This window comes from Elephantulus edwardii, unplaced genomic scaffold (assembly GCF_000299155.1).
Source record: "Elephantulus edwardii isolate Elephantulus edwardi_28Jun2011 unplaced genomic scaffold, EleEdw1.0 scaffold00062, whole genome shotgun sequence".
Taxonomy (NCBI): Eukaryota; Metazoa; Chordata; class Mammalia; order Macroscelidea; family Macroscelididae; genus Elephantulus; species Elephantulus edwardii.
The window spans coordinates 2,164,325-2,176,683 of NW_006399812.1; positions in this window are offsets into that span (position 1 = coordinate 2,164,325).

A 12,359-nucleotide genomic window follows, 5' to 3' on the forward strand; every position below is an offset into this window, starting at 1 on the left:
ATGATTTGTTCAGCATACAGTTTGAATAGATGTGGAAAAGGGTTGCAATCCTTTTGCACACCCCTCTTGATTTTAACATTCAGAATTTCCTTGTTCTGTTCAGCTAACTGCTTGGTCTATGTATAGGTTTCACATGAGCACAGTATGTATGTGTATGTGTGTGTGTGTGCAAATGGAGAGAGAACTCAAGAAGTCTGGTGATTTAGTGGTAAAGTATTGCGCTGCCAATGCAAAGGTAAGCAGTTGAAATCCACCAGCTGCTTTGTGGAACAAAGTTGGTCAGTCTCCTTCTATGCAATTTACTGCCTCTGAAAACCCACTGGAAGGTCAGCTATGGGTCGGTTTCAACTTGATGATACACAACAACAACATATATATATATATATATATGGAGAGCGAGAAAGAGATAAGTCATTTTCATTCTCCTGGAATGCAGAGTTCTGACTTTCATGGAGGCAGGGCTAACACAATCAGACCACTGCCCCTAGATGTCCTTTTGAACCTTGAGCTTTGGAAATACAAGTTCTTAAACTAGTAAAAATATTTTGGTTTGGGTATTTTGTTCTTTTGATGAATTCAGACAGTTTCAGGAAACAAACACCAAGATTTGGACTAGGAGCTATACTTATGATGAATCAATAATGATTTGAATTGTTGCTGTAAGAAAATATTGTATGATAATTCATCCTGATCACAAATCTGTTTATCAGTTCTGTTCCAAGCCTTTTAAGATGTGATGTAAGAGTGCTACAGAGTTCTCTCATCTTGGAAACTTTTTTCACACTTTAGTTTAAATGTTATCCTGCTTTGCAAATGGTATATTCTATAAACATCAGTCATTTTGTGTTAATAGATTAATATTACTTTGAATATTGATGTATTATTGTTGTTAGGTACCATCAAGTGTACTGTGACTCATCATGACACTATAAAAAACACACGGGGAGCTCTGGTGGCCTAGTGGCAAGGAACTGCAACTACAATCCCAGAGGCGCATGGTTCGAACCCACCAGATGCTCTGCCGGAGAAGGAGGGACAATCTCCTCCTGTACCAGTCAGATCTGATTTGATGGTACACTCACACAAAAATAATAAAAACAAACAAACAAACAACAAACAAACAAAAAACACACGGGAACCTGCACCATCTTCACCATCTCTAACATCCTCAAAACTTTTGTTAACACTCACTATATTGAGTGAGGGACTTTCCTCCACCTTTCCAAGCATACTGTCCTTCTCTAAGGACTGGTCCCTCCTAACAACATGCCCAAAATATGTGAGATGAAGTTTCACCATCCTTGCCTCTGAGAAGCACCCTGATTGAAATTTCTCCAAGACACAATCTTTAGCCAAAGAGAATAACTTAGGCTTCTCTTGAGGCAAGCAGAAATTTTGTCCCAGGCTGGGTGCCCCACCTCTTGACACACCCTCAACATACCTTTGCCATAACATGCATGTTTGTTTTATGATCTGTATGCTTGTTTTATGTTTTTTCTTGTGATATAATAATGCAAATAACACTTGTTATCAGTAATAATCCTTATTTGTTATTTTGCTATATCGTAGTGGTGCCTTGCATGTTGCTGTTTATAATTTGTTATATGCATAAGCTTACTTGTTTACAGTTTAGTCTTAGGAGTACAGTGCTTATCTGTCCATTTGCTGTACTGTGGTGACTTCCTGGTTGCTGTGTTGCTGGAAGCCATACCACCAGCATTTCAAATAACGACAGGGTAACTCACAGTGAGCAGGATTCAGTGGAGCTTCCAGACTAAGACAGAATAAGAAGCAGGATTGACCATTTGCTTCTGAAACAACAGGCCTTTGAAAACTCTAAGAATAATAGGGGGGAAATGGTTGGATATATGATCAGAAGTAGATCCTCTCGGATTAGAAGACACTCAAAACTGAGGAGAAGGAGCTGCAAACGTCCATTAATAATTGCAACATGTGGTTTTTTTCTCAAAAAGTTGCAGAGATACCATTTGGCCCAGCAATTCCACTACTGGGAATATACCCCAAAGAGACTGTAACTGACATCCAAGCAGATATATGCACACCCATGTTTATCACGGCTTTGTTCACAATAGCAAGGAGCTGGAAACAACTTAAGGGCCATCAACAAAGGAATGGATAGAGAAGCTGTGGTATATTCACACAATGGAATACTATGCTGCATTGAAAAATAAGGAACTCATGCAATATTATTCAAAATGGGTGACCCTGGAGGACATTATGCCAAGTGAAATCTCTCAGTCACAAAAGTACAAATACTGCATAGTCCCACTATTGTAAAATAGGATTGACATCAGGGTTGTGGGATGATGAGAAAGATGAGATAAAAAATGTATATTGCACTGTAACAGATGAGGGAGAAAACTGTTTAAAAGGGATATGTAATTATATATTATTGTCATCACAGGAGTCCAGAATGAAGGCTGCATAGTGGAGTGGACTTAGGGGGAGGGATTATAAAACAATGAAAGAATTTTTCTTTTACTTTTCAAAGAGAAGAACATCCTGGGGGGGACATGGGGGTCAGGAGAAAAGTGCTATAATGAATGAATGGAAATCCAAAGTCTCTGTAAATTTTCATTAATATTAATAATAATAACAACTAAAAAATAATTGTAACATGGAATTTATGAAGTCTGAATTTTTAAAAACTGGAAGTTATACTTTTCTACAAAGATGGCACTGAAGACATAGAAGAAAGCCCCTGCCCTTCCCAAAACTGAAACCAAATCAAAGGTGTAAAGGCCGAGAAGGCAGTCCTAAAGGGCATCCACAGCCAGAAAAAAATGAAGGTTTGCATGCCACCTACTTTCCAGTGGCCTAAGATGCTGAGATTCCAAAGGCAGCCCAAATAGCCCCAAGAGAAACAAGGTTTACCCCTATGCCATCATCAAGTTTCCCCTGACCACTGAGGCAGCCATAAAGAAGATAAATGATTCAAACAAGCTGTAAAGAAGCTCTAGGATGCTGATGTGGTTAAGGTAAACACCTTGATTAAGCCTGATTGAGAAAAGAAGGCCTATGTTTGATTTGCTCCTGACTATGGTGTTTTGGACATTGTCGACAAAATTGGATCATCCAAACTGAGTCCAGCTATCTTATTCTAAACACAAATTTTTCTCACAAACACACATAAAAATAAATTGAAAGTTGTAAATAATGAGATGGAACACATAAAGATCAACATTCTAGGTATTAGTGGGCTGATACTCACCACTTTGAATCAGACATCATATTATCTCTTATGCTAAGAATGACAATTGAGGAAGAATGGTATTACATATATAGCCAAAAAGAGCATTTCAAGATATATCTATGTTCATTTGTGGTGCTGTTGTTGTGTGCCATCGAGTCACCTGTGATTCATGGCAACCCTGTGTATTGTACCTCTGAACCCTGCCCTATCCTGAGCCAACCTCATCATCTTCAACAGACTTAATCATATTTCTCCAGTCACTGTCAATCCATCTCATCCTGCACCTTCTTGTCCTGCACTGTCCCTTCTCCCTTCCAAGCATGATGTCCCACTCTAAGGACTTGTCCCTTCTGGCCATGTGCCCAAAGTATATAAGATGGAGCTTCAAAATCCTTGCCTCCAGGGAGAGGTTTGGTTTCACCTTATCCAGGACATACCTGTTAGTTCTCCTGGCAGTCCATGGTATGTTCAACACTCTTCTTCAACACCACAACTCAAAGGCATAGATTCCTTCTATCATCCTTACAGCTCTTTGATGCATAATAAGTCATTGTGAAGACCATGGCTTGTATCAGGTGCACCTTAGTCTCTAGACAGACATAGTTGCTTTTCAGTACTTGTGAGAGGTCAATAATAGCAGACTTTCCCAGTGTAATTCGTCTTTTGATTTCCTGACTGCTGGTGTCACAAGTGTTGATTGTGGAACCAAGCAACCTGAAGTTGTTAACAATCTCAATCTCTTCTCCATCCATCATGAAGCTGACAATTGGCCCAGTGGTGAGAATCCTTCTCTTCTTGATGTTGAACTTCAATCCATATTGAAGTCTGTAGTCCTTGACCTTCTGCAGCAAGCACTTCACGTCCTCTTCAGTTTCAGCAAGCAAGGTTGTGTCATCTGCATAATAGAGATTGTTGATGAGTCTTCCTATAATCCTGATGACACATTCCTCCTCATAAAGTCCAGCCTCCTGAATGGTCTGTTCTGCATATAGATTGAAAAGGCATGAAGATATGGTGCATCCCTGACGAACACCTTTCCTGATCCTGAACCAAGCAGTGTTTCCTTGCTCTGTTCTAAGGACTGATTCCTGGTCCAAATATAGGTTTCTTATGAGCACAATTAAGTCCTCTGGGATTCTCATACTCCTCAAGTTTAGCCACAATTTGTTGTGATCCAAAACAGTCAAATGCCTTTCCATAGTCAATGGAATATAGATAGACATTCCCCTGATACTGTCCGTATTCAGCCAAGATCCACCTAACATTGGCTTTGATATTCCTAGTGCCACGCCTCTTCCAACCCCATCAGCAGTTCTCTGCTGATATACTGTTCCAGTCGTTTCTGGAGAAATGTCTCCAAGAAAGACCTATTTGTTTTCTTTTTTTTTAAAAAAAATTACATTTTTAAAAAACATTTTAATTTTATTAATTTTAATGAACGTTTACAGAGATTTTGGATTTCTATTCATTCATTGGTGCATTTTTCTCCCTGCCCATCCCTCCCCGCCAGGTTCGCTCCTTTCTTTGAAAAGTAAAAGAAAAATTCTTTCATTGGTACACAATATCCCCCACGCCCCGCCGCCCCGGCCCCAAGTAGACTCCACTATGCAACCTGCATTCTGGACTCTTGTGATAACCATAATACCCAATCATCTATCACTTTTTAAACAGTTCTCTTCCCTCATTTGTTTCAATGCAGTATCCATAATTTATCCAGTTTTTCTCTGTCTCACCCAAACCCTGATGTCAGTCCCATTTTACAACAGTGGCACTATGCAGTATTTGTCCTTTTGTGACTGAAGTATTTCACTCAGGAAAGACCAACGCATGGTATGTTCAAGACTCTTCTCCGGCTCCACAACTCAAAGGCATCTATTATTTTTCTGTCATCCTTAGTCATTGTCCAGCTCTCTGATGCATAGCAAGTAATTGTAAAGACCATGGCCTGGATTAGGAGTACCTTAGTCTCCAGACTGACATCATTGTCATTGAACCTCTGGAGAGGTTCCCTGACAGCAGATTTTCCCAATGCCAATTGTCTTTGATTTCCTGATTGCTGGTGTTAAAACGTTAATTGTGGAGCTGAACAAGCTGTGATTGTTAACAACCTCAACCTCTTCTTCATCTATAATGGTGCTGCCAATTGACCCAGTGATGAGAATCTTTGTCTTCTTAATGTGAGCTTCAATGCACATTGAAAGCGACAGTCTTTGACCTTTTGCAGTGCTTCAGGTCCTCTTCACTTTCAGCAAGCAAGGTTGTGTCATCTGCATAATATAGTTTGTTGATGAATCTTCCTCCAGCCCTGATGCCACATTCCTCCTCATAAAGTCCAGCTTCCCAATGATCTGTTCTGTGTATAGATTGAAAAGGGACACTCCCTTCCTGATTTTGAACCATGTTGTGTTTACTTACTCTGTTATGAGGACTGCTTTCTCATCCAAGTATAGGTTTTGCATAAGCACAATCAATTCTGCAGTTTGCACACAAGGCCAGGAGGCACCTGTACTTGGAGAAGAACATCATGCTCGGAAAGGTGGAGGAACAGCGCAGGAGAAGAACACCCTTGATAAGACAGATTGATACAGTAACAGGGGCAGTGCAGGTAAGTGTGTTAGAGTCAGTGAGACTGGCTCAAGACAGGGAAGGCTTTAGAGCTGTTGTACATAAGGTCACTATGAGTTGCAGGCAACTTAGCCTGCAGCCAACAACAACAACAATTACCATCATAAACTAGCCATCCTCCAGGTTTAGCAATCTTTTGGTAGGCATTGTTGTTGTTGTTATGTGCTGTTGAGTCACTTGTGACTCACAGTGACCGTATGTACTACAGCCCTAAACCCTGCTCTATCCTGCGCCAACTGAACTGCCTCTGACACACCCATCCTGATTACCCCAGTCACTGAATCAATCCACCTTATAGAGGGTCTTCCCCTCCTGTGCTGAACCTTCACCCTCCCAAGCATGATGTCCCTCTCCAAGGACCTCTCCCTCCTTACAACATGTCCAAAGTATGTCAGGTGAAGCCCCAGAATCTTTGCCTCCAAGGAGCAGCCTGGTTTAACCCTCTCCAGGATGAATCTGTTTGTTTTCTTGGCATTCCAGGGTACATTCAATACTCTTCTCCAGAACCACAGCTCAAAGGCATCAATTCTCTTTCTATCCTCCCTAGTCATTGTTACCTTAAGGAAAAGCAAACTCAACAAAATACTCATTTCCATGGTTCAGAGATTTCAGGCAGTCCCTCTGTAGACTTTGTTTTGTTTTCTTACTTTCAACTTTATCTTCATCAATGCAAATCTGAACACTCTGGGCCTAATCTCAACATGGTGGGTTTTGCACAGTTAACAATGTATGTTCTTAGAAAATAAAACAAAAATACAACAACAAAACAAACCATAAAAAGCCATCTCTTTGCTACTGAGCAGGAACTGACTCAGCTAACTTTGTATTTGGTTTCCAAGGCTGTAAATCACACAGACTCTCTCCCTAGGAGAAAGACATTAGTAAATTTCCTACTTGTTGTTGAGTACCATAGTGTCGGAACTGACCCACAGCTGACCCTGCATCGACTTTCCAGGGGCACTTAATCTCAAGGGAGGAGATTGCCCATCCTTCTCTTTGTTCAGCAAGAAAATGGGATTTAGCAACGGCTCCACAGCGCCCTCTTGAGGAAGATGGCAGCACAAAGCCTGCAGAGACGTTTTCATTTTTGTCTCCATTACCTTGGTTCAGCTCCTTTTGATATTCCTTGCTATAAAATTGACAACTTCTGCTATCTATTTTATCCTCTTATACTTTGGAGGGTACTTAACATTATGTGGGTCTGACGTCTTTATCATGTTTCTTCTAAGGAACTATTTTCTATATATTCAAAATTATGTGCATTTCCATATTTGGGTTTTTTTTGTTTGTTTGTTTTTAGGATTGGTGGGAGACTCCAGTAAATGAATAAAAAATTTAGAAACGTCATGTTACTTAAGTCCTAAGTCCTGACAGGGCAGCTCAAGGATGCTCACACCTCTCTTAGGTGCTTCCTTTCTGTGGAATAACTAATTTATCTGCTGGCCTAGTGGTAAGGAGCTGCACTGGGATCCCAAAGCCACACGATTTGAATTGACCAGCTGCTCCTTAGGAGGAAGATGGACAATCTCCCCCATGATTTACTGTCTCCGGGAACCTGCTGGAGGATCTGCTACGGGTCGGCTCAGACTCATTGGCACACAACTACAACATCTGCACTTTAGAGTCATTGTTGAATAGGATGATAGAGCCAGACAGGAACAACTTTGGTCATAATTATCCAATACACACTGACCAACTAAAGTCTAGAGAATATAATACTGCAATATTTATTCTTCTCCTTCTGGTTTCCTGATACTTTCTCAGTTTTATTTCTTACAATGCATGGTTCAAAATCAGGAAGGGATGTATTCTGTCTTCGTACATTTTCAATCTGTATGGAGAACAGATCATCCAGGATGCTGGACTGTATTAGGAGGAATTTGGCATCAGGACTGGAGGAAGAGTCATCAACAACCTGCATTATGCAGATGACATGAACCTGCTTGCTGAAACTGAGGAGGACCTGAATTGCTTGCTGCAGAAGGTCAAGGACTGCAGCCTTAAATATTGATTGAAGCTCAACGTCAAGAAAACAAAGATTCTCACCACTGGGCCAACTGGTAGAGTCATTATGGCTGGTGAAGAGATTGAGATTGTTGTCAGTTTTAGTTTGCTTGGTTCCACAATCAACATTCTTGGTATCAGCAGCCAGGAAATCAAGAGACGAACTGCATTGAGAAAGTCAGCTGTCAGGGACCTCTCCAGAGTACTGAAGAGCAAAAAACCAGGCTGTTCCTTGGAGGCAAGGATACTGAAGCTTCGTCTGGCATACTTTGGGCATGTTGCAAGGAGGACTGGTCCTTGGATAGGGACATCATGCTTTGGAGGGTGGAGAGACACTGTAAGGAAAGACAACAGACAGTGAGGTTGGCACAGGACAGAGCAGGGTTTAGGGCTCTTGTACATAGGGTCACTATGAGTTGCAAGCAACTCAATGGCACATATCAACAACAACAACAATTATTTATCTAATTCTCAGAACCAGGGATGGTGGAATTTTATCTCATATACTTTGGGCATGTTGCCAGGGAGGGTCAGTCCTTGGATAAATCCATCATGCCAGGAAAGGTAAGGGTCAGAGGAGGAGAAGATGGTCCTTAAGGAGAAGGAATGGCATAGTGACTGCAGCACTGGGCTCCAGTGTGTCAGAGATTGTGGGGATGGGGCAGGAGTCTTTTGAATCACAGTCAACTAAGACTCCTAGCAACAGCAACACCACCACAGTTCTTATTCTCTGTATGATATGGAGGTTGGTACTAGTTTTGACCTTTATAAACTTCCTCATAGTTATACATGACAAAAATTCAAAATACTATTGATTTTAATTTCCATTTTAAAAAAATGAAATCTATGACTTATCAATTCGAAGAGAAAGAAAAACAGATCCATGGAAAGACTTGGAGGGAAAGGTTCACAGGAGCATTATTCATAATAGGTAAACACTGAAAACAGCCTATATATTCATCAAGTAGTTAATAGAGAAGTGAAATATTCTTTAGTCATAGATGCGAACACACACACACACACAAACAGTAAAAAGGAACTACATGTTGATATAGGCAACAGTATGGATGAATATTCAATGAATGAATTTTTCTTTTAAAAAAAGGAAACTGGGATTTTTCTTTTAAAAAAAGGAAACTGGGGTGTAAGGAGGAAAATGTGCAACAATGAATGAATGAAAAATCCAACTTTTCTATAAACTTCCATTAAAATCACAGTGAAGAGAAACAAAATAAATATGCTAAATCTAAGATCTCATTTTTGTAAATACTGTATCTTCCTTTTTTATAAAGATAATTGAGACAAAAGATCATTTATCACAACCAAGAGAGGTTAAAATAGATGAGTGGGACCTTCTAAGAATCAAATCCTTATGCACATCCAAAAACTTCTGCAACAGGGTAAAAGGGGAAGCCACAGATCAGGAAAAAATATTTGGCAAAGATATGTCAGACAAGGGACTTATATCTAGAATTTATAAAATACTTGAGCACCACGATAATTTATCTCTGTTGGCCTACTGGACAGAAAGTGATGCTACCAAGCCAAAGGATGGTGATTGTAACCTGCAGCCCTCAGGCCTGGTTTTAGTCAAACATTCTTCTAAGTGGTATTGCACTGGTCTGTCCATTTGCTGTACAGAGGTAACTCGTGGTTCCTGTGATGTTAAACACTGTGACACTAATGTGTCAAATGTGATAATGGTTACCCATGGTGGACACTGTTTGGTGGAGCTCTTTGATTAAAACAAGTTCAGAAGCAGGATTGGCATCCACTTCTGAAATGGCTTGCCTCCAGAAACTATGAAATCAGAGTAATATAAAAAGTGTTTTTCAAAAAGTGTTATCACCTTCAAATTTTTTTTTTTAAAATACAATGATGTGACAGGATAATATCCATACATATGCTGTCTTGGACCTCTCCAGAGCTCTGAATAGCAACAGTATCAGTCTAGATACAAAGGTGCACCGAATCCAGGCCATGGTCTTCTCAATTACTTGTTATGCTTCAGAGAGCTGGACAATCACTAAGGATAACAGAAGTAGATGCCTTCAAGTTGTGGTGCTGGAGACTATTCTTGAACATAGCATGGATTGCCAAGAAAACAAATAGGTCTTTCTTGGAGAAGGTGAAACCGAGTCTCTCTTTGGAGGAGCTCCGCCTCACTTTGGGCACATGCCCAGGAGAGATTGGTCCTTGGAAAAAGACATCATGCTTGGAAGGGTGGATGGATAGTGCAGGAGAGGAAGGCTCTGAATGAGATGAATTGATACAGTGATTGAGGCAATAGGGGTTGGTGTGTCGGAATCAGTGATACTGGCTCAGACAGGGAATGTATGTATGTATGCTGTACCTAGGGTCACTATATGCATCTCAGGTGACTCAATGGCATATAACAATATACTATGACAGGTTTGGAAGCAGGAGTGGCATCCATTTCCTAAACAACATGCCTCTGGAAGCTATGAACTTCACCATGGGAGAAGGATGGACATTCTCTCCTGAGAGATTTACAGTCTCTGAAACCTAGAGGGTTAGCTGTGGGTCGGTCCCAACTCAACAACAGTATATACCACAAGCACAACATGCTCAGCCTGGCAGTGGGCACTTGTGTGTTGCTATATTGAACAGGCTTTAGTAGAACTTCTAGGCTAATATGGTGCTTTATATCAAAAAACTAGCCAATGAAAACCATGGTCAGCTCACTGGTAATCCCAGGAGGTGAAAGTGCAGCACCAGGCTCATTTGTTGTGGTGCGTGAGGTTGCCAAGGATCAGAACAACTTAAGAGCAATCAACAGTTAATACTTTCTGTGAACCGCCTTTTACACCTTATTTCTTCAAGGCTGTAATGGACTTAACTGTGACCCTAAAAGGCCACACTGAAGTTCTAACCCTATGACCTGTCAACATAACCTTGTTTAGAAGTAAGGTCTTTGAAGTATTGCCAGTTAGCATATGGCTTTACCAGAATATCGTGGGTCTTAGCCTAATCCAATGTGTGTCAGAGGAAGGTTGCTGTGTGGCACTGTACCTGCAAGCCAAGGAACCAGATCAACCAAGAATGGAGAGGCATGGGACAGTGTCCCTAAAAGCCGTGGAAGGAATAAACCCAGCTGACCCTCTTGATTTGGACTTCTAGTCTCTCCACCTGAGATGGTGCATTTCTGCTCTTGGAAACCACTCATTTAATGGGATTTGTTACTCCAGCCCTGGGTAACTAAGGTAGAGGCATGATTGCTTCCTGTTTTGCACAGATTATTTTTCAGTTCTACCTTGAGAGTTCCTGAGGTCCTGGCTTCTCAGGCTGCCCTCGCCATGCCAAGTCTTCTGTCCCAGGGGCCTCTACCCAGAAATGAGTTCCTCTTTCCCCTACGGTGACATTAAGGGGTTCATCAGAGGTGCTAATGCTGAGAGCAGAGACCGTTTCCCAGGGCATGCTTGGGGACAGGTTTAAGGAGCCCTCTCTCATGCTGGTTAAAAAGCCAGCTGCTAACCAATGGCTGAGGAACTCACCAGCCTCTCTGGGAGGAAGATGAGCCAGTGGGCTTTCCTAACAACGTGCCACCTGGGAACCCCACAGGACCATGTACTCTGCCCTCTGGGGTTGCTGAGTTGCAAGTAGTAGGTACTCTTGGTGGTTTTTGGTGTAGCCAAGGAAGCAGGCGGGGGCTGTCCGGTGAAAGTACATGTGGAGACACCTGAGCAGAGGAAGGGCGATGACACAACAGGGCACCAGGTAGGACCCTGGATACTCAGGGGCGACTAGCCATCACCATCACATTTGAGGGGCTCTCCCTGGTGGCAATGTAGAGAATGTTCTGGAAGGGGCCAGAGTGGTTACTGCAGTAGCTCAGGGGACAAGAGGCAGATGGGTATCTAACTGAGGCCTGGGAGGAAGTAGGCTCTGGAGATTTGGACGGAAGTGACAGGACCTGGGTGGAGGGTGACAAGGAGAACAGCAGCTGATGAGTAACCTGGAGTTCAGGAGTCATGGAGTGCTGGGATAGTGGTGGGGATGACCCCTGTTCTGGACATACACAGGAGGCAGGAGAGTAACTGATGTCTTTTGAGTTGTGATGTAGAAAGTGCTGCACATCCTATGGACTGCCAAGGACAAATGTGTCTTGGAAATATTAGGGTACTCTTTGGAGTCACAGATAGTGAAGCTTTGTCTCTTAATTTGGACATGATTTATATAGGGGCAAATCCTTGAAGAGACATCTTGCTTGGAAAGGTGGAGGGTCAATGAAGGAGGGGAAGACCCTCAATGAAACAGACTGACACAGTGACTAAAGTAGACTCAAGTTATGTGAGAGATGATGAGGGTGATGCAGCATAGGTGATCCAGCAGAGTGCAGGACAGGGCAGGGTGCAGGACAGGGCAGAGGGTGCAGGAATGGGCAGAGGGTGCAGGACAGGGCAGAGGGTGCAGGACAGGGCAGGGTGCAGGACAGGGCAGAGGGTGCAGGATAGAGCAGAGGGTGCAGGACAGGGCAGAGGGTGCAGGACAGGGC